This window comes from Dipodomys merriami, unplaced genomic scaffold (genome assembly GCF_024711535.1).
Source record: "Dipodomys merriami isolate MVZ:Mamm:240054 unplaced genomic scaffold, mDipMer1.0.p SCAF_7, whole genome shotgun sequence".
NCBI lineage: Eukaryota > Metazoa > Chordata > Mammalia > Rodentia > Heteromyidae > Dipodomys > Dipodomys merriami.
Genome location: NW_027206290.1, coordinates 55,030,612 through 55,054,438, shown reverse-complemented (window position 1 = coordinate 55,054,438; position 23,827 = coordinate 55,030,612). Strand labels below are relative to the sequence as shown.

The 23,827-nt window shown below is 39.2% G+C and overlaps 1 protein-coding gene across 1 annotated transcript in view; it reads left to right on the top strand.

Moving 5' to 3' along the window:
* Slc24a3 (solute carrier family 24 member 3) overlaps positions 1–23,827 on the top strand; it is a 735,644-nt gene that overhangs the window by 92,826 nt on the left and 618,991 nt on the right. The window lies entirely within an intron of this gene.

The following is a 23,827-nucleotide window of genomic DNA, read 5'->3' as shown; positions in this document are numbered from 1 at the left end:
AGTCCTGGAGATTGAATCCAGGTTCTTGTGCTTGCTAGACAAGTACTCTGCTGTTTGAAACACACCTCTATTCCTTTTGCTTTTAGCTTGTTTCTTAGATAAGGTCTTACGCTAACATAATCCTCCTGTCTCTGCCTCTTGAAAGGCTGGGGTTACAGATACACACCACAATTACTGACCTTAATTTTTTATCTTTTTTTTGAGAATATCTTACTTTAAGCTAGTATAAGATGTTCCAGGTTCATCTTGTACATTTCCTGCCCCAGTCCTACCCTTTAGCCATTTTTCTAAGGAGTCCTGGTTCCATTTTGTTGTTGCATACTTGGATTGCCTAGCACCTGAAATATTGTCAAAATTTGCATATGTTAAACTTCATTCTTTGTGTTCTAAAGTTCTATGTGCTTTGGCCATGCACAGTGTCATGTATTCATTATCACAGTATCATGGACAGGGGAATAAAAAGATATTTACCTCTTCAATTTTGGAACACGTAAATGTCCCGTTGCTTACCATGGTGAAAGAAACTTTGCAATTGTAATAAAGTTAAGATCTTGTATTATGCTGGTTTGTATGATGGAACCCAATGTAACCATTAGGTTTTTCATAAAAAGAGATGGAACAGTAGCTGGAGATAGGATGGAAGAATGAAGTTGAGTGATCTGAGGATGAGGCTGTGATCCAAGGAAAGCAGATAACCTGTAGTCCTGAAAAGGGAAAGAAAGTAGATTCTACCTAAAGCCTTGGAAAAGGTGCAGTTCTTCCATGTGTATTTTTATGTTGTTTTTTCTGTCTGTCATGGGGCCTGAACTCTGGACCTGGGTGCTGTCCCTCAGCATTTCAGCTCAAGCCTAGTGCTCTACCACTTGAGCCACAGAGCTACTTCTGGCCTTTTCTGCTTATGTGGTGCTGAGGAATCAAACCCAGGGCCTCATGCATGCGAGTCAAACACTGTACCACTGAGCCGCCTTCCCATACCTTTTCTGTGTATATTTTATGGCTACCAGAACCAGAAGGGAGTATATCTATGTTGTTTTAAGCTAGTAGGTTTGTGGCCATTTACTGCAGAAGCTATGGGTAGTTAATATTGACCCGTGATACTTGAAAATGAGGTACTGCAGTAACAAAGATTTAAAAGCATGGAAGTTGCTTTGGAAATTGGCAGTGGGTAAAGGCTAGAAGAATTCTGAGGACTGTGATAGAAAGAGCCTAGGTCTTTATGGACAGACTGTTGGTAGAAATATAGATTCTGAAGATGCTTCCTTTGATGACTTGGGAGGAAGTGAGCAGCCTGGTTGAGAAAGTTTGTATTGTTTCAGGGATTCTTATATTGTCATAAGCCAGACAGTTGCACAAATAACAATATTAAATGTGCACTTAGTGAACAATTACAAGGAAATGAGGAATGTGTTATTGGAAACCAGAAGAAAAGAGACTTTTGTTATATAGAAGTAGAAAACATAAATGAATTGTTGTCCTATTACTTTATGGAAAACAGAACTTGAGACACATGTATTTAGTGGAAGATATCTCTGTCATAGTTTTGAAGGTACAGATTACTTTCTTTTTGATGTGTGTGTAAATTGTGAGAATTGATATTTTGCAGATAGATATGTTAAGGAAGAAGGAATGAATATTTAATAATTTGGTAAAGTCTTAGCCTACTCAGATTGCAAAAGATGCTAAAATTAGGGAATTCACTCCAGGAAAGGGTGATCTGAAGAGGAGCCAAAGTGTAGTTAGATGATCGTTTGCTTTTATTTCAGGAGGGAGAAAAGATCACAGTGCAGTCACATGTAGGGCTTTCTGAAGAGATGAAGTTTGTGATCCATAAATCCTCTCAGTCACACTGACAAAAAGACATGTGTTTATGCAGTGGGAAAAAATCCGCAGAGGAACCTCTTGTCTAGTGTAATGAAGATCCATAATACACATTTTTTAATGTTGTCCTGGCAGAAACGCCACTAGCCACAGTATCTGTGGTATATTTTCCTGTGTCTGGAATGTATCTAGGATTTCTGGAGATTCAACAGTCATTGTGGACCACAAAGATAAGATATATAAAGAGGAAAGTGGAGCAGGAGAGCTAGAGTCTCAGTTCTCATTGATATTCAACCACAGCTTGTTGGCTGTTGTACCTGCTGTAGATTGCCAATCTGTGGATCAGGGTCTTAATAGTTGCCCATTACTATATAAAAATTATTATAAACTTTTAACTTTAGAGCACTATAAATAAATTACAACATCATTTCAATGGGTCCAGAGTCTGGCTGTAGGTCAGCTGGGTCTTTCATTGAGCATTGTCAGGCTGAAATTAAGGTGTTGGCAGGTGTTACCTTTTCATATAATAAGGCTTGGGGTATTCCCAGTGTTAGTTTAATTCATATCCTTGTTTGTGGACTGAAGTCACTGGCAGCCAACAGCAACCACAACTCATTCTCTGTAGCTGCTGAATTAATTGTACAATAAGGATGTTTGCTTCCCTCCAAAGCAGTCTTCTGGCTTCTAATACTTCTTCTGTCTGCCAGGAGACCAGTGGTCTTCTTTATTTCTACTTTATCTGGTTTGTGGTTAATTGAATGATTGGTCCCAATTCTTCACTCTTCTGTCATAGGTGCATATCCTTGACTTGAGGCTTGGTGGTATGGCTTGGCAGATGAAGTTGACAACTGTGATATGAACAGAGGCTTGAAGTATGCTTTCACAGCTGGACTCCTCCTTCACTCCAGCCGTGGCCAGGAGAAGCAAATTCTCTATCTTGGGCATCTTGCTATCTTGAGCTATCTAGCTTCTGGCTCAGAAGAATAAGAGACAGGTTAAGATAAGAATAGGATAAGAGACCAAAGTTGAACCAGATCTGGTCCAGAGCCAAGATCAGCCAGTCTTATGCCAGGTTAGCTACACTTAGCCAAAATACAGTTGTAAAAATGAGAGATAAATGCCATTATGATTTTGGAGTTTTTGTAGCTCAGCAAAATTGACTAATGCAGAATTCTAGTCAACACTCTCTACTGCCAAAATCACTACTGCAAAACTTAGATCTAGTCTGTTACTGATATTCATTGTCTGATTCATCCCCCAGTATAAATTCCCAAATGTTTGTCCTGATCTGTAAGCCCTGCCTTTCTTAATCTTAGTCTCACTCTCATTTTCTAATACTGTATCTCACACTCACTTGACATCTATTGTATAAGCATGTTTTAGACTTTGAGCACTCTTTCCTTCTGCCAATTTCTGCTTATTCTTCAAGGTCAACTTAAATGCTCTCATGCTCTGGAAACTTGTTTTCTAAAAGCAGCCATTTGTATGTTATGGCACTTCATAGACAATGCTTTTAGGCTATTCATCTCATAGTATTGGAGGAGTTTGTGCCTATGATCTGGTCTAGGTCAATAGTTTCAGGGAAGTGACTTTTTTACTCCTGTGGGAGCCCCTTATATCTATCTTCAACTCATCTTCTGGTACACAGTAGATATTAAATACAGGTATAGGAAATAATTTGAGTGAGTGTCATCTGGCAGTTTGTCCTTCTAGTCCATACAATTAGCTCTTGGAGACCAAATAAATTCTTTGGTTACATTAGAAGCAATACTGTCATGGTTCTCAAGGTAACTTTGCCAGGAAAGGAGTTAGGACTGTCAGAACCTGTGTCCATAATGCTGCCTTCTCTGCTTTGGAACAGATAATAGGTTGCACAGAGTTATAGCTGAGACATGAGTTGAGAGTCAAGTAAGCCAGCTTATAGGCTTGGCCACATTACTGAATTGCCCCTTATCTCTTTGAAGTGCTTAGTTTTGAGAGGTGCTCTCTCCTTTCCTGATACTCCAGTTGTAGTATTCTATACATGTTTGGAGGTGAGGGATCTGTTTGAATTCTCTGGTCCCCAAGAGAAGTGACAAACAACCATGGAGGGAAGGTGGGTTAGAGGACCTTGAAGTGCATGTGCTCTTATTATCAACTTACTAGACAACAAAACTTGGTGACTGTAAGCAATAGTTTATTTCTATTTCCTGTGGGTTGGCTTGACTTATCTGGGCAGAATGCTCTCAGACAAACCTATAGTATTAGTAGTTGCATTTAGATGGTGACTGGTACTATACGAGGGCTCAACTTGGCTGGATCTTTGAAGTAGCTCATTTATATAGCTGAGAGTTGATGCAGGCTTTTGCCTGAGGCTGTCAACAGGGTACTGACATGAGGCCTCTCAATGTGGCTTAGATCTCCGGCTCCCTAGTATTGGGTCTGAATGGGAATCTTCTGAGGATGAGTTCTTTTGACATAGGTGAGCTGAGTGACATCTTATGACCTAATCCTGGAACTCTTAGGATTCCATTTTAGCATAGTCTTTTGAAGAAGCAAGTCCCTAAATCCTAGATTTAAGGGTGGAGCTCACACCTATCTCTGGGGATGAGAACGATATTAAAGACTTTGCAGCTATCTTTAATTCACTTCAGTCTGGCAGTGGGCTGATTTAAGAATCTTGGAATTTCACTTAACTTAACTTCATCTTATTTGGTCATAGCTTTTGACCTTTTCTACTTGTCCCAGACATATACTAATTATTGCAAATAAGGGAAAGCATGGGACCTATATTTCTTTGGGCCTGGCTTATTTCACTTAATATAATTTTTTCCAAGTCTTTCCGTTTCCCAAGATAGGGACACAAGTGGTTTTTTCTTTCTTGCTATTATTTCTAACGTATTTATAAGGTACCATGTGATTTTTTTTTGTTGCTTTATATGTTCCTCCCCCACAGTATAACCTCTGTTTTCACTGTATTTGATGTCGGTATAATTTGGGGAAGGGAAAGGAAAAGACCAAAATGTTTAAATAGGGATACAGGTTGACCCATTGTAACAATAAGATGTACAAGACACTATGTTGAAAAACGAACTTTACAATCTAGGCCAGGGTGGGAGGAGTGTAGTTGTGGAGGTAGGAGGGAAGAGACGGTAGGGGAAAAACAAAGGAAGAGGCAACAATGCTTGATAAGAAATGTACTTATTATCTTGTTCATGTAACTGTAACCCCTCTGTACAGCATTTTCACAATAAAAATTATTTTTAAAAAATCTTGGAATTGAGAAATCTTTTGAGATTTAGAAAAGCTCTGGTGAATATATCTAAATATATTGGGATTCCATGGAAATTATGTTCTTTTGTGTGTGTGTGCCAGTTCTAGGGCTTGAACTCTGGGCCTGGGTGCTATGTCTGAGCTTTTGTGTGCAAGGCTAGCAGTCTACTACTTGAGTCACAGCTCCACTTCCAGCTTTTTGTGGTTAATTGGAGATAAGAGTCTCATAGACTCTTAGAAACCAAGGCTGGCTTCAAACCTCAATTCCTCACATCTCAGCTTCCTGAGTAGCTAGGATTACAGGTGTGAGCCATATGTGCTCTGCATGTTGAGGTTATCTTTAAGGTACATTCCATGCTATCTTTAATCAGAAATATTCTGGGGTTGGAGGTATGTCTTAGTTGGTAGAGCACTAGCCATTCACAAGTTTTCTCTCAAGTTCTACATAAAATGTTAAAAAAAAAGTCTCATGCAATGTTGTCAGACACCTTGTATTCATATACTGTTTTGTAGAATGGGAACTTCTTTGTACAACTACTCAAAGATAATAATAATAAAATGTTTCTTAAAATGTCTCATGGATTTGAAGTGTAATGTCATGACTTGGGTTGAATGTGAGCCCCTGTAACTATAGCAAACAAATGTATGCGAGGTGAGCTGCTTGATGGGTGCTGTTAGGCCAGCCTAGGTAGCTGCAGAAGAAGGTGCAGCTGTAGGCTTGGCTTGATCTTGTAGAAGAAGCTACTTCTTCACAGAGGAACTCCCAGAGCATGAGCAGATGTCTAAGTTGTTTTCTCTTGCTATACAAAATACTTGAGACTGGGTAATTTATAAAGGAAAGTTTGATTCACAGTTTTGACTCACAGTTGGAAAACCCAAGTTTTGCTGGTAGCCTTTGGTTGGTTTGGTGATGATTTTGTAGCAGAAGAGTAAGCAGGAAGGTGAGCAAGAGGGAAAAGATGAACTCCCATGATGGCTAACTCATTACTTCAAGAAAGGCCTTAGTCCAATCACAAATGTTCCTCCTAACTAACTACTTCCACAAACCCCATCTTACACCCCTACCACACTGAAGATATTAGGCAGGCACTCTACTACTTAAGCCACACCTCTGAACTGAAGGTAGGCAGTCATTTGTCTTCATTTCAATATCCTACTTGGTGCTGTATTGGTATACATGAGGCCCTTAATCAGCTTGAGTCCTGGATTGAAGGTGTTGAAGCTCTCTATACTGTCCCTCTAACAACTTCCTTGGAAATCCCTTCAGGAGTGTCAGTGGCTCTAGTTTCTGAGCTTTGAAGATGCTTTGTTTCTAAAAGAGTGAGGGCTGTCTTTTTCCCTTTGATGGATTAGTGGCCAAGCTGAAGGTAGGAAAGGTGACTCACTATAGAGGTCAGGATGGAGCAGGTGGGGAGGAGGTCCTGACTGCTTGTGTGCTCAGGGAACTGTTCTAAAGGTCAACTTGTCATGCATCTCACCTGCTTTTAGTCATAGGGGTCATTAGGTCCTGAGGCACATAGCTCTGATTCTCTCCTCTTAGGTGCATAGGAAGATTGGTCAGGCACAAAAATGTGGGCCCAAAGTATATCTTAAATTTGTCATGATTAATTTTCCCTTTTTAGGCACTGCTCTGGGTATGTATATTTAATGTGTCTGACTGAGTCCTGGGAATTAGATAATTCAGGGACAGTTGGCTTCCTGGCCACATGTTTTTGACTCTTACTGCAAAAGCAATAACTGTTCTGCTTTGGCACCCTTCACCCTGTCTCATCCATCACCTTGGAATTGGTAGCTAGTTTGTCTCTTAATGATCAGGTCAGAGGCCAAAGATAACCTGAAGCCTGGATTAGATACAAAAGAATGAGCATATTGAATGGTTCCTCCTAGTACATGTGGCTTTTATTTGTTGAGAGATCAGGGACAAAAAGGAAGGGCATTTCTTGATTGACAAAGCTATTATTGAGGTCCTAAGATTCAGTTATAAAATCTATCTTGAGATGGAGACAAGAGACATGGGTGTTGGCAGTTTTCTGGTAGGTGAACCTGTGAAGCAGGTAAGAGGAGCAAGCAGGATGAGACGGAAGGAGTCAGAACAAAATTGAAAATGTGTTGCTGTGAGTGAGCAACAGAGCTTGATTTTACTCAGAAGTACAGAGAATGTTCTGAAAGGATTAGAGTTGAAGGCATTTATCCATGGACCCACTTCCTAATAGCTTGAGGTCGTGCTGAGCCAGAGTGTTGACTTCTTTGTTGGATGCTTTTGGATGTGGCCTAGAAGGGTCCTGCAGGAGTGTAGACTTCCCTGGAAAAGAGCAGAAGCTCAGGTGGTATGTACTTTCAGTGAGCAGCTAACAGTGTGAGATTAAGTCTGAGCTCTCAAGGACCTTCTCACCAAGCTGGCTAGATCAGAGGTGGGCTGAGCAAACCCGATGATGCAGGGAAAGCATCTTTCATTTTCAAGCAGGAAAACATCTGATGATATTTTGAACCAGAGGGAGTAATGAGTTCTTAGCTTAATCTTGAGAAAGAATGAGGCAATGTGTTAGATGCCAAGCTTGACCATTTCTGCAATGTTTTGGATAGAATTGTCAATGGACAGAACATTTTTTACTACAGTCTCCTTCTAGGGTGAATTTAATCAAATCACATATGAGACCAAAAGGCTACCCTGCAGTCTATTATTTTTGCTAAGAAATATTTCAGGTTATGTCAATCTTTGATTTCATTCTTCTCTGCTTTCCCTTTTGCTCTCCCCCTGTTTTTCTTTGTTTCCTTCCTCTCCTTCCCTCTCTTCCTGTTATTATTCCCCCTTTTCTTATTTTCTTTCTTCTTCATTTTCACAATTATTGTTCATTCAGTCTACAAATCAGTAAATATTTTCAAGATACCTTTGATTGATTTCTAGTTTATTTTCATCATTAGAGTATATATTTTATGTTATGTACATATTTTGTATAAATTGAATTATAGCCCAGAATATGGTGACTGTTTCATATATACTTGCAAGTAATAGGTGTTCTGTTGTTGTTGGGCAGAGGTTCTATGAAGTTCAATGATGTTAGTTCTATTCCTATTAAACAGGACTTCCACATATGTATCCTCATTTCTATCCACTTGTATTGATTACTGACACAGGTGAGGTAATGTCCCCACCTGTAATTGTGGATTTGTAGGTGTCTCTTATACATTCACTTATACACTTTTGAATAGTTGTGCAAGAGCTGTATAGCAGGGTTGTAAGTTAGGTCTAGTTTTAGTTTTTTGAGGAATCTCCATACTGAGGTCCATAGCTGCGGCACTAGTTTATTTTCCCACCAACAGTGCATGTATCTTCATCAGCATTTGTTGTTTTAAGTGGATTTCTTGTTGAAAACATGTCAGTTTGACAATCTGTGTATTCTGATTGTGATTTTAGATTCTTAGACTAAGTGTGGCTATTTATATGATTTGAATTTGTCCAGGTTGTTCATCATTCTTTCTTTTTTGTCTTCTTTCAGGTTTGAGTATTTTATAATGATTCCATTGTGTCTCTACTATTGGCTTATTTTTAGATCTATTTTTGTATAGTGGTTACTTTAGCTTTTTTACATCTTTATTTTATCACAGCAGGCCTTGAAATAATAGTATACCATTTTAAGTACAATAAGAATGTTCAGTTTTTCTTCCATGTTCTCTTTCATCTCCTGTTATTGTTGTCATATACCATATTGACACATTTATTTTATAAAATCCATCATTTCTGTTTTAACTGAGAGTCAGTTACATGCCAGATCCCATTGGGTGACTTTACAACATGACTTATTCCTTCAGTAGTTTCCTTCAATGGGACAACCTTTGGCTGCCTTTACTTTTATTCCCCCTTCCTTTTCTTCTCTCTCATAGTCAGGACCTCATACTTGCTAGGAAGGAGTTCTACCACATGAGCGATGTCCCTATCTCTGTTTATTCTAGTTATTTTTCAGATAGGGTACTACATTTTGCCCTAGCAACGTGGACCATGATCTTCTTACTAATGCATCTCACATAACTGGAATGATAGGTGTGTGTCATTGCATCCAGCTTTTCTGTTGAGATGGAGTTTTACTTTTAAATATGTATATGTACATGTATATATACACATATTCACCTACATGTGTGAATATTATTTTTTTCTTGATGGTAAAATTAGAGGTTGAGCTCCATTTTCTTGGAATGAATAACCACAGACCACAGTGGGCCAATGATTTCTAGAGTTTTGGAATCTGTTCACATAGGTACTTTCTCATTCAAGAGATGATAGGATAGCAATTCCTATCATGTAGGATTATGAGAGATTTGGGAAGACTAACCTCTTGTGGTTTTTTTTTTTTTTTATTGTGAGAATACCGTACAAAGGAGTTACGATTACATGGACAAGATAATGAGTACATTTCTTATCAAGCATTGTTGCCTTCTCATTGTTCCCCCTTCCTATCCCCTCTTTTTTTTTTTTAAAGCAGCTTTGTCCCTCACCAGACCACCTCATCCATGCAGTTTCTTTTTATTTATTTTTTTGGTTGGTTGTGGGGCTTGAACTCTGAGCCTGCGTGCTGTCCTCAGCTCTTCAGCTCAAGGCTAGATCTCTACCACTTGAGCCACAACGCCACTTCCAGCTTTTTATGTTTTTTTTTTAAATTTTATTTTATTTGTGAACATACTGTACAGAGGAGTTACAATTACATGGGCAGGATAATGCGTACATTTCTTACCAAGCATTGCAGCCTCCTCCTTTGTTTACCCTTCACATCCCTTCCCAGCCTCCCCCCTCTCCCCCATCCCAATCCTTCTCCTTCCCCCCCTTCCCCCCCCCCAACCGATGTTGTAAAGCTCGTTTTGGACATGACAACTTGTACTTCTCATTGTTGCAACAGGTCCACCTGTATCCTTAAACAACTGGTTTTTCCCCATCTCCTCCACAAGTTATACTGACATCAAATATAGTGAAAGCAGGGGTTATACTGTGGGGGAGGGACATACAAAGCAACAAAGAGATAATCTTATAAATGCGTTAGAAACACATGCATGAAAGAAAAAAAACCTTAAAATACACATCTAAGGGTTCATTTTCCTGACATCACATTATCTGACCTTTTCTGCTTGACTCATACATATACTAGATATTACAAATAAGGGAAACCATGGGACCTATGTTTCTTTGGGCCTGGCTTACTTCACTTAATATAATTTTTTCCAAGTTTTTCCATTTCCTAACAAATGGGGCAATGTCATTCTTTCTGATGGAGGCATAGAATTCCATTGTGTATATATACCACATTTTCTTGATCCATTCATCTACTGAGGGGCATCTGAGTTGGTTCCATATCTTAGCTATGGTAAATAATGCTGCAATAAACATAGTTGTGCTGGTAGCTTTAGTGTGGTCTTGTTTGTAAACATTTGGGTAAATGCCCAAAAGTGGGATTGCTGGGTCATAGGGGAGTTCTGTGTGAAGTCTTTTGAGGAACCTCCATACTGCTTTCCAAAGTGGTTGAACAAGTTTACATTCCCACCAACAATGAAGTAAGGTTCCTTTCTGTCCACATCCCCTCCAGCATCTGTTGTTGTTAGAGTTCTTGATTTTTGCCGTTCTAACTGGACTGAGGTGATATCTCAATGTTGTTTTGATTTGCATTTCTTTTATGGCTAGGGATGTTGAACATTTCTTCATGTGTCTATTGGCCATCCTTCTTTCTTCTTCAGAGAAGTTTCTCTTTTAAGTCTTTAGCCCACTTATTTATTGGGCAGTTGTTTCTTTGAGGATTTGTTGTTGGGGGGTTTAATTTTTTGAGTTCCAAGTATATTTTAGATATGAGACCCTTGTCTGTTGTAGGGCTAGTAAAGATCTTCTCCCACCAGCTTTTTATGTTTATGTGGTCCTGAGGAATTGAACTCAGGGCCTCATACATGCTAGGCAAGCGCTCTCCCACTGAACCACCTTCCAGCCCCTTCATGCAGTTTATTTATGAGACTTTCCCTCAAGTATTTGCTTGAAGAGAAGGTAATATAGTGAAAAAAATCCACTCAGAAATCAAAGCCACAGTTCCCTGCTTTTTAGGTGATGAGAGCTATGATCCATGGAGATGAGAGTTTATGGGGGTGATAGGGTATGGAGATAAGAATTTTATGGACTTCCTGCCCAGGCTGGCTTTGAACCATGATCCTCAGATCTTAGCCTCCTATGTAGGTTGGATTAAAGGTGTGAGCCTCTGGCTCTTGGCTTGGTGTTATTATTATTTTTTATTTTTATATAATAATAATTATTAATATTATTATTTATTATTATTATGTGTGTGCTATACTGAGTGTTGAACTCAGGGCCTGGGTGCTATAGTTCCTGAACTTTTTTTTGTTTTGTTCAAGGCTAGTACTCTACCAGTTGAGCCATAGCTCTACTTCCAACTTTTTTTAGTGGTTAATTGGAGATACAAATTTCACAAATTTTCCTGCTGGCTTCAAACTGCAATGCTCAAATCTCAGCTTTCTGAGTAGCTAGAATTACAGGTAAAAGCCACTGGGACCCAGGTGTTGTCATTATGTTTTTATATATTGATATGTATCTTGGTTTAGATATTTTTTTTACTATTATTTAAATTTCCATACTACTAATATACTAAAACCTAGTTTAAAATTGTCTTGTTTTTTTATTATTGTTAGATAATACGGCTATGGTATTCCTTCTACTTGTAGCAGGGTTTCTCTAGGTGATTGCTACAATGGAATTTTCCAGATTATGCAGCTAAAGTATCTTTTTCAACCATACAAATATGTGCTTATTCACCCATTCAAAGATTCAGATATTCACATTTTCTCCTATTATGTTGTCACTATTGAGAGTCACTACTCTGGCAAGTGTTTCCTTAAAAGGCCAAGCATAAACATTTCAGGACTTGTTGGGTACTTACATAACTACTCAAAGTGCAACTACTAAGATGTGTGAAAGCCATTTGTTTTAGTTTGTTTTCTGTTGCTATAAACTCAGGAGTGAGGAACCTTTTTTCTGTCAAGGGCCTTTGAGTATATATAACATCATTCATAGCCATACAAAATTATCAACTTAAAAATTAGCCTGCTATATTTGTTCAAACATTTAATTAACTTACTTCTAATGTAATGGCTGGAAATACTCTTTGGTGAGGGTGTGTGGTGTTAGCTGGTAGTGTTGATGTTGCTACTCCCAACTGTTTTTCCAGGTTCATGTTAGTCTGAAACACAGTCAGCTTTTTTCAGTGGTAGGTTTTAAGGATTGTTTACAGCTATAAATTGTTCCGAACACACATATATTTTAGTGCATATCCACCAAAGTGAGAAATTCATCATTTTCAAGTAATGTTTATACAGCTCATGCAATGAGAAATAGTTATATCTAGCTTTCAGTTCATCATTGCTTTGCTGTTGAATGATTTCATGTTGTAGATTTTCAGGCACACCAGCTAGGTCTGTGTTGAGCTATGTAGCAAAGATGTTCAATTTCATTTGACTTTTTATATCCTTGAATATTTTCATTAAATGCCTCCATTAATTTACATTCACCCTGTTCAAGTGCCAGGGAAGGTTGTCTTTCCAGAGTGGGAAATGCACGGTGTATGTTCTTTCTTTTGAGTTGCACTTTTCACACGTGTTTCAAATGATTTCGTGTTTGAAAGCAGAGAGATGAGAACCTGATCGGACTTTTCAGCTTGGCGTAAGGTCTACCACGAATGCTAGATCAGAGCCACTTGCTATCATTAACTTCTCTGACAGGTTTCTTTCCCCCCTATGAACTTCTTGACTTCACAGTTGGTGAAACCTCGTGAGCACACCCAGGAGTCAGCTGCCATCTTTACAGTGATAAAATAAGATCTCTTATGACCATTTAATAACTCCTTGAAGTGGTAGCTGTTAAGCCCTGTGCTTTTGACAAAATTTATACATGGCACTACTGTCGACATCACATTGTTGTGCTGTTAACAACTGTGCATAGAGACTTTCTTGCATCACAATATTGAGATAATTCAGTTCTTTCTTAACGAATAAAATGAACCCCTTCTTGGGAGCCAGCCATAGCCAGAGTTCCATCTGTAGTAAGACCATTTAACTTCTCAAAGGTTGGCTCAAGTTTTTCCATTGATAAAGCACGTCTCTCATACAAGTCCTTACCAGTTGCAGCATTGTGCATGACTTCCAGTGACAGCCATTCCTCTAACACGTCCAACTCTGCTGTTATGCCAGCTGACTAGTAGTTGTTCTGTCCTTTGTCTCATCACAAGTAAGAAAGGAAAAATTGAAAATCTGCAGGATCCTTCAATGTTTTTTAAATATCATGTGCTAAGTCAGTAGTCTGATTTGAGATGATTCTTGGAGACAATTAACACCCAGAAACAATTTTACTCTGTCTGGTGCTAGCAACTCTCCTTCTACATGAGGCCTCAGCTTCACTGTGATTATCTCACTTACCGCATAACTCTGGAATAGCATTGCCTCTGTCCCAATGAGATCTAAGAGAGCAGCATGTTGTGATTCCTAACTCTGCTGAAGCACACTGACTTTATCCAGAAGCATTTGGCCTCATTGAGTTAATCATGCTTGGAGCTGTAATGATACTCAAGACTGGCTGTGTGTGTGTGTGTGTGTGTGTGTGTGTGTGTGTGTGTGTGTGTGTGTGTGTGTGTGTATGCATGCGCACAGTGTGCATGTGCACGTGCATGTACATGCAGGGATAAATTACCTCTTTCCAAAAACATAATATTTGCATAGAAAATAGCATTCCCCAAACCCATGCCCACTCAAATTCTGTCAATCACATCCAATATGGATGAACCCAATACTGTCATCTTCCTCACCTCTCCTCATTGGCTTTCTACTTCTGGCAATTATTAGATCCTACCTGTGTTTCCCTCCAGAAAAATGTACTCTTTTCTTTGACAGAAATCAGAGAAGACATGACATTAAAGAAGTGAAATTCACTTAAGTTCTTCAAAGCCTAGTACTTAGCAAGTCTTTCCCAGTCCTTGTATCTGAGATTAGCTTATGCCATGTAGCCTGTGAAGAGATGAGCTGGAGTTAGTAGAGATGGTGGACTAGATGAGGCTTCTTTCCTGGAGCTTTCTTCACATGCTATCTGCCTTTGAAGCAATACAAGGGCTTGCAGTGGTTCACTGATAGAGCTGGAAATCAGGTATAGGTTTCTATTGCTGAATTTCTAATCTATTGCTTTCTACCTGAAGCAAATGACTCAACAATGAAATCCCATGATCCTCTGGAGCTCTAATTTTCTGCCACCCACACACAGAAGGCTCAATTAAACTGCACCTTATCCAATGTCTTCTAAATGGTTCTGCAGATAATGCTGTTGTCTCCTGCAGAGAGACAGAGCACGACAGAAGGAGTAACTAAGAGTAGGATTCTTGGAGTAAATAAAGTTTACTAGTGAACTAGTCATCCACATATTTAAATATAAATATTTGAATTCTAGCTTCAGCTGGAAGGAAAAGGTGTCATTAGTTATTGTCAGGCTCCTGTTCAACATGGGGTTTGTGGGAGAATGCTTCTTTCTTTGTAGACACTGCTCTCTGAACCATGCTTTTCCCTCTTATTTTCCTTGGCTAATTCTTAGCACAGGTTTGATATCATTCATGTGATGCCCTTCTACACTCTGCCCTCCCCAATAATTTGCCACAGTGAGTTGTAATTGCCCATACATCTATCTATGTCCTCCCTTAGGCCAGTAATATCTGCTTCATTGCTGTCCTTAACAACACAAGCCAGGCTGAATGGAGCTAAAATGACTTCTGATATTGGTCAATGGTGTAGAGCCTCAAAGAGCAGACCTCTCAGAGCAACCAGGTTGGAAAGAAAAAACATTATTCAAGCCCAAGGACATAGTGACGGAGAAATGAGGACAGATAGGCAGACAGAAGCCAAAGAATGAGCCAGGCCATGGAATAAAATTTCTTCAGGCTGGTGTTTCCAATATAGGCTGTGAATCATGTACCTGTGCATTCTGTGAGTACTAGATGAGGATGAGGAGGTATAGATAAAGGGTTCAAGGTGTTAGGATAACCCAAAGCCTCAATAGCAAGCACAAAGAGCCCTAATTGTCTCTAGAAGCTTCTCCTGAGGGGTAGTATGTTTCCAGGACATTGGTCTAGGTAGTATAGTAAATTCAGGAGTGGTTCCAACATGGAACCCAATAACTTAGACAAGATTCAGGACACCAGCAAAGTTGAAATCACAACATTTATCCAGGTCTTAGAGTATGACTATAGGAGCCAGACCTGTGTGATGGGAGAAGACACAAATGATACACAAGTACATGATCCAAGTGAAACTAAGGAGAGAAAACCAACAATACTTTTCTCTGACAGTAGACCCTATGATAAAGCTTTCAGGGCAAGTGGTTTATTTGGGAGGTGAAAGAAGAGGTGTCATGGGAATGGGAGATTAGATAGGGAGAGGCAGCCAGCCAATCAGTTGTTAAGACAAGCATTTTTACTGTGGGCATCCAGTGCTCTGTCCTGCTAGAGACTGTTATAGTGGATGTGGAGCATGCATCAGTATTGTTTCACTGGAGCAGTGAGGAAGCTGGGGTACTTACCTTCCACTTCCCATCAGCTGCCCGTGGAGAGCTACTCTCCAAGACCATTGATTTCTGTTCTGTCATAAGTGGAGTAGATTTAGCACCAGAAAAGGCCCTTAGCCAAAGAGGTGGGAGTGCAGGCAGTAGGGTATTGGTGTCCTACTAAAGACTTCAAGATGGATATTTTCCTTGGAGTATCGAAAACGGGGGGAGGGGAGAGAGGAGATGGACAGTTTTATGCAAGTACACATAGTGTTTCTGTGAGTTTCCAAGCAGTTGGATAGTATATCTTTCACCCCACCCCTCATCTGGGTGTGGCAGATGCTACCTGAAACAGACCTTATCTGGCCAGTTGAGTAGAGGACCCTTAATATCTATTGGTTGAACAGAAGTAAAAACCAGAGAGGAGAAGGCCCCCGCTGCCCATCTGAGGGCCCTAATCTCCCCATCAATTACCAGTATTCCAGGCAGAATGAGTGCCTCACCTGAGCCATGAAAGGCAGCCACCATATTAACATCAGCCAAAACCTACAGAAGGCTTTCTCTCTGCCATGTTCTGTGTTCCTTGCATACATTATCTCAGCTATCGTTAACCCTCTGAGATAGTCTAGAATCATCTCCATTGTACATTGGAAGTCTAATAACTTAGTTCCTCTTGAGTATTTTTTTAACATCAGCTTCCTATAGGGCATTTACTTCTCCTTTACCTGTTATTAGGAATAGGCAGCTTATCCCAAACCTAGGCTGAACATGTTGAAGTGAGCTCTTCATACTACAAAAGGATGGAAGTAGATGGTACTTGAGATCTCATTTAGTGTAGCAATTGTTTACCATGAGAGAAATGCTTTTTCCAGGTCACAAAGTATAGTCCAGAGCTGCCCTCTATGGATTCTCAAAGTAGAGTTACAGCTGTGAAATATCCTAGCTTTTCCAGGACCAGCGGAACTTGAATCCACGATCAGTGAAAGGAATCACCAACATTCATTCAATGGGCTAGGAATCGTTTAATAGCTGTGGTGGCTGCCCTTCACTATACCAAGCAGCCAAACTCAAAATGGGGTAGGCTTATATAGGAAAAAAACTCAGCAAGGGGGCCATCTGCAGGTGGCCAGTGGTAGTTTCACAATTGACAAAATCAAGTTACAGAAGCAGAGCCAACAGTTAGTGATTACAAAATGGCGATTATAATTCCAGTCATTCCAATAACCAAGGCCATAAGTCACAAGCAAAAGCCTTATCCCAAATCTTCCCATTGAAGAGGCAAGTTAGTGAAATAGCAATTACAGTCTCTACAAGCAAAGTAATAAGTCCTTGAAGCAAAAACCACATTCCAAATTTCTTAACACACCCCAAATCAAACCACTTTCCAGGTTTTCTGGCATTCTCTGAGTTTCACTGTTATTTACTGAATTCCAGTGACCTGGTGTTTAATTCACCAATTCACTTCAAGCCTTTATCTTTGGAATTTTTCCCTGTAATGATTATCCTGAGGTTTTTCTCTACCGGGAGATCCTGCCTTTCAAGTTTGGCCTTATTCTTACTCACTTTGTAAATTTCAGTTTGCAAATTTCAGCCTCATAGACCATTTGCTGGTCTATGCCTATGTTTCTCAGGTTACCTGGGACTTGTTTGTCCCAGTGAAATTTCGCTTTTCCTTTGTCTAATTAATACTCTATTTGTTTAATTTAACCCGGTTCTAACAGTTGTTCCTTCCCATGGCCTTTCCTACTGATAGAGGAGCATTTTCTAAAATAATTAGACTGATGAAGCTCATTTCCTAGGCTATATTTTTCCAGATGAATATAACTTTTTAATTTTTTATTTGGTGAATAAGCAGATAGATTATGGAATTGTCATACAATGTTTAGTCTAAAGAAAAGATTAGGGTTTTTGGCAAGAGTTTTGTGGCTATTAGAAAGAGCTTCTTTACAGTACAAAGGAGTGGACCTTGAGAAAGAACGCTGAGAGAGACTGAGGCAATCCAGCCCAGGAACTCCTGCAGCTGCTTAACAAGATGAGGTAGGTCTATGCTGCCCTGCCCAGCCTTGCCAGATTCCCAGATTCAAAAATCCTTCATACTGAGCAATTCAAAGTAATTAGCATTTTTCTCAACTATTTATTATTTCTTTGTGTTGGGGAACTTTGAATTACTTTCTTCTAATTACTTTGATTTTTTAAAAAATGTGCCAAACTCTTATCAATTACTCTTCATGCTACACACACAAAACTTTTATTTGTCCTAATTATATTTTGGAACCCATTATTCTCCTTTCCCCTTTCTCCTTTTATTACATGTTATATACATGTATCAGATTGTCTCCCTGGATACTATAAATATGGAAATCATTATGCACCAATTAAACAGCTTTTTAAAAGAAAATCCTGTAGACTTATTCTAGTATCAGGGTTTTATATAGGAAAATAATTTGGCCACCTGAATAGACATGTTTTTCCTAATATATTTGTATATGTTTCATTTTGAAAAGTGTGTGAATTTTTTTCCCAGCTGGTTAGTGTAGTGAAAAGAGGAGGAACACATTTATTTTCTGGCTGCTCTGGAGAGAGAGAGAGGGAGAGGGAGAGGGAGAGGGAGAACGAGAAAGAGAGAGAGAAAGAGAGAGAGAGAGAGAGAGAGAGCACCTAGAGAGAGAAGTTGGCTTCACTTTCTCCTTAAGGTCTTTAGGATGCTGTGTTCTAGTCCTGTTAGATTTGTCAACCTCAGGCTCAAGTAGTCAAGAGACAGAATACCTGAGTACTCCACTTCTGTACTGTCTACCTGTCTACATCCAACACAGAATGAATCTAAAGTTATTTTTCCTGACTGGTCTCCAGTGTGATTTGTCTATGGAATTAACTTGGGAAATGCCAAACATTCCTAGCTCTTAAGAGGCTCTATTCTCTGTTATGAGAATTGAACATGAGGCCTTCTTTTTGACACTGTTCCTTCAGCAAGGGTTACAACCGTGCCTCAGTATGGCACTTGGAGAAAAGGAAGTAGAGATATTGTTGTTGCTCACTTACTGTTTCTCATGGGATCCCAGACACTATATGGACATTATAAAAGTTTATCTCATATCAGTTGCTGCTTAAAGAAATAACTTAAACACTTCTTGGCTTCATTTACCAAGAAAGTAGCTCTCAGGTGCTCTTAGCACACACACACACACACACACACACACACATATACACACATGCACACAGGCATAGATGCACACACACACACATACATGGAGTAAATGTAACTGAGTTAACCGTGAGACAAATAGCCATGATACTTTGCTTGACTGTGGTAGTCATTTTATATGAAAACATCATGTTGTATACTTCAAATATATATATTAAAAATCTTTGCAAATTTAATGGCCCAAAACACTAGCTGTTTATTTATCTCTCAGTTTTGTGGGTTAGCCAGAAGTTTCTACTCTTTGCCCACTCAATTGATCCTGTACGATTCACTTAGCATTGAGGTCAGCTGGCAGGTTGGCTGGAAGATGGCTTGTCTAGGACTATGTCCCTCATATGGTTGGTGAACAGTAGGCTGTTGGCTGGGGAAACACCAATGTAACTGGGTACATGCTGTCTTTATCTGTCAATCAACTTAGGCTCATTCACATGGAGCCACAGCTTCCAAGAATGGCCCCAAAGCAGAAATACTGTTAAAAGTATGTGTCCTATTTGTTGATATCTCATGGTAGTCACCAGGACAAGCCCAGTATCATGAACTACCCATGGGTATAGATGCAGAGAGATTTGGGGATGGTACTTCGTTCCCCCCCCCTTTTTTTGTTGGTCATGGGGCTTGAACTCTAGGCCTGGGTGCTGTGGCTGAGCCCTTCAGCTCAAGGCGAGTGCTACCACTTGAGCCATAGAGCCACTTCCGGTTTTCTGGTGGTTTATTGAAGATAAGAGTTTCATGGACTTTCCTGCCTGGGCTGGCTTTGAACCACGATCCTCAGATCTCAGCCTCCTGCGTAGCTAGGATTACAGATGTGAGCCACTGGCACCTGCCCCCCTATTTTTTTTTAAAGTGGCAAAGCAAGGAGTTTAATATGAGAGAGGTTGCCTCATGCAGGATGGAAGTTAAAGACTCAAAATAGTGCCTGTTATCTGCTGCCTTTATTCTTTCTGAGCTGGAGGAATATACATGATCAGGATATGTTGCAACCCCAACCCTTAGGTAATAGTTCAGATTCCTCAAGATGGGTACTACTTACTGTTTTTTAAATATGGAGATGTCTCTAGACCTATCCAAAACGTCAGGACAATAGGTGAGCTCCAGTGCTTTCTTTTCTCAGATAAGCTTCTTACTTACTGTCACTGTTCATTTAAAGAGAGTTGCCAAGTTTTTGCCTTTTCAAAGAAATGCACAGCTTTAGACTGCTTGCCCAATTTAAGTCTCCCCTACCCTGTGATTTAGCATTTAAATAGAGGAAAGCTTAACTGCTTTATTAGTCATTTCAGGGTTTCAACTTCTGAGTCTGACTCTTTTTTATATTTATTTTAGATAATAATACAATTTGCACATCTCTTCTGCCACAGTTCACCTCGAACTGGCTTTCATCCCTTTTATTTATTTATTTTAAAATATTTTTTGTTTTTATTAAGTAATTGCATAAAAGGTTTTTCAGTACTAGAAATCAGGTTCTGAATGCAATGAATTTTTTAAAAAAATTTTATTGTAAAGATACTGTACATAGGAGTTACAGTTGCTTGAGTAAGGTAATGAGTACATTTCCTATGAAGCATTGTTACCTCCTCCTTTGTTTTTCCCCTTCTCTCCCTTCTGTCCCCACCTCCTCAATTCCTCCCTCCCTCCCAAAGTTGTACCCATCCCCTTCCCAAATTAGAAAAATGTTTATATAAGATACAGGGCACTGGAATCAAATACAGTGACAACAGGGGTTATAACATGGGAGAAAAACTTACAAAAGAAACAAAAAAAAATCACATAGTCAATTAAGAACAACAGCGACAATGAGAAAACCTCTGTGCCCCTATCTTGGGGTTCATTTTGCTTAGCATCATCTTATATGGTCATATGTACATAGATTTTCATGTTTTCTGCTTGTCTGGTAAGATTATCCTAGATGTATACTAATTATTGCAACTAAGGGGCACCATGGGACCTGGCTTACTTCACTTAATATAATTTTTTAAATATAATTTTCCATTTCCTAACAAATGGGTGGTGTCATTCTTTCTGATGAAGGCATAGAATTCCATTGTGTATATAATCCATTCATCTACTGAGGGACATCTGGGTTGGTTCCATATTGGTGCATATGTGAATAATGGTGAATAATGCTGTGATAAACATAGTTGTGCTAGTATGGCCTTGTTTGTGATCATTTGGCTAAATGCCCCAAAGTGGGATTTCTGGGACATAGGGGAGCTCTATGTGTAGTCTTTTGAGGAACCTTCATACTGCTTTCCAAAGTAGTTGAACAAGTTTACACTCCCACCAATAATGCAGTAGGGTTCCCTTTTTGAATACAATGTATCTTATCAACATCATTCCTCCCACGGTTCTCCTCTAACTTTCCCCATCCCATTCATACTCTCAAGTTTCATAGTTCAATTTTTACATGATGTATATTAAATATAATGACATTGTTTGCTAAACCCTATTTCTATCACAGATATTCTGAATCTGACCTGGAGATAACCCAGAAGTATACAGTTTTAATCAGTTCCCTGAGTAATTCTACAGCAGCTCTACAGAGCCTCAGTTGGAGACTACTGAAAACAATGATTAGTAGGACTATTTATTTTTCACTGTGGCATCACCATGAATTGGGAAATGGAACTCCATAGATGCCAGGCAGTTCACATATATGCATGACATAAATTCATGAAGTGATAGCTGTATGGTAGCAGGTACTGCTCAGCTTGGATGAATGAGCCAGTCCAGGAATGGTAGACATTCATATCCTATTTTTGCATCTTACTGTATGAGTCCATGTTCTGTTGTTAAAACATCACAACAACACAGACCGGGGAAATTATAAAGAAAAAAATTTTTTTTTGGCTGATGATTCTGCTCCAAGATTGAGGGGCTGCACCTGATGATGGCTTTCTTGTTGACAGATTTCCAAGGTAGTACAGAGCATCACATGTCAAGAGATGGGAAGCATGCATTTGTGTGTGTGTATGTGTTTGTGTGTGTGTGTGTGTGTGTGTGTGTGTGTGTGTGTGTGTGTGTGTGTGTGTGTGTGTGTGTGTGTGTACTGTTTTAGTCTCTTGGCTGGTAGCCAACTATAAAGCCACAAGTATTAAATCATAAAAGGAGGTCTACCTCAGTGACCTTATTCATCTGAATCTCCTAAAGTGCCGCTTGTCAATGTCATCATTGAATTAAGTTTTTAACTACTTAATACCTTAAATTGGTGAATAAACCCCAACATAAGATTCAGAGGGACAAATCAGATTCAAACCATAGCACATACTGACCAGAGACAATCCCTGTGTCCAAGAGATATGTATTTTTAAGCTGATGTCTCAGGTCAGGTGTTGTGGCTGTTGTTGTTTTTGAAGTTGACAGTTCTATATATGCATACACCTAATAAAACTAATAACTAATAACCTAATAAAACTCACCCCCACTCTCTCACTATTACTTCCTCTCTCCTTCTAAAATAATTTCAAATAATTTCAGTATTATTCTGTTTCCATAAATGCAAATTGATTACTTTGGCCATATTTATCCTTATTTACCCTCTCTGTTAGCCCTTTCCACTCCTACTGATACTGCCTACTCCCCAACAGAACCTATTTGCCTCCTGTCATTCATTTGTATATGTGTTAATTGTACCCAGAAATTTTACCATGGTATTTTATACATGCACATATTATATTTTAATCTATTGCTTTGCCTTTCCCCATCCTCTATTGCTTTCTCTTTCCATCCTCCTACCTTCCATCCCTCTATTTATTGATCAATAGCCATCCTTATGCTGTTTCTGTACTTGATTACAATGTATTTCAATGTTATTTACCCTTTGTTGTTCTTTTTTGCTATTCTCCTCCCACTCAAACCTCTTCAATAGTCCTATAATTGAGCCAGGAGTCAGTGGCTCACATCTGTAATCCTATCTACTCAGTAGTCTAAGTTCTGAAGATTGTGGTTTGAATCCAGCTGGGGTATGTGAGACTCTACTATGGCAAATAAACTATCAAAAAAAAGCTGAAAGTGAAGTTGTGGATCAAGTGGTAGAGCACTAGTCTTGAACCAAAAAAGATGCTCCGGGACAGCACCCAGGCTTGAGTTTAAGCCCTAGGACCAGCACACACACATAACACACACACACACACACACACACACACACACACACACACAAGATTCTACTTATGGGTTCTGTGTGTGTGTGTGTGTGTGTGTGTGCAAACGCGCGTGCATGCACAGATGCTTTAGGTTTAGTTTCCATAAATGAATGAGTAATGTGATATTTGGGTTTTGAACTTGGCTTTCCTTGCTCAACATGATATTCATTTCCAACCATTTTCCTGCAAATGGCATGAATTCATTTATGAAAATAAATTCTGCATAGTATTTCATGGTATATATGTATGATATTTTTCATTATCCATTCATCTGTTCTTGGGCACTTGAGCTGATTTCACAGTGTAGGTATTTTTGAACAGACATGAAATAAACAAAAGTAGGTATCCTTCTTGTGTATTGATTCACACTCCTTTGGATATATACCCAATGGTGGAATGGCAGAGTTACTAGTAGGTGTATTTTTAGTTTTTTTTTCTCCTCAAGAATCTCCATTCTGATTTATATAGTGATGATACTAGCTTACATTCCCACCAGCAATGTATGTGGGCTCCTTTTCCTCCACACCTTGCCAGAATTTACTGTTGTTTATTTTCTGTATAATAGCTTTTATGATTTGTGTGAGCTGGAATCTTAATGATTTGCATAGATGTTGAATATTTCTGCATGTAACTATTAGCCATTTGTATTCTTCTTTTGAGAACTGTCTATTCATCTATGCCTCCATCAGAAAGAATGACATTGCCCCATTTGTTAAGAAATGGAAAGACTTGGAAAAAATTATATTAAGTGAAGTAAGCTAGGCCCAGAGAAACATAGGTCCCATGGTTTCCCTTATTTGCAATAACTAGTATATGTCTGAGTCAAGCAGAAAAGGTCAGATAAGCTGATGTTAGGGGAATGAA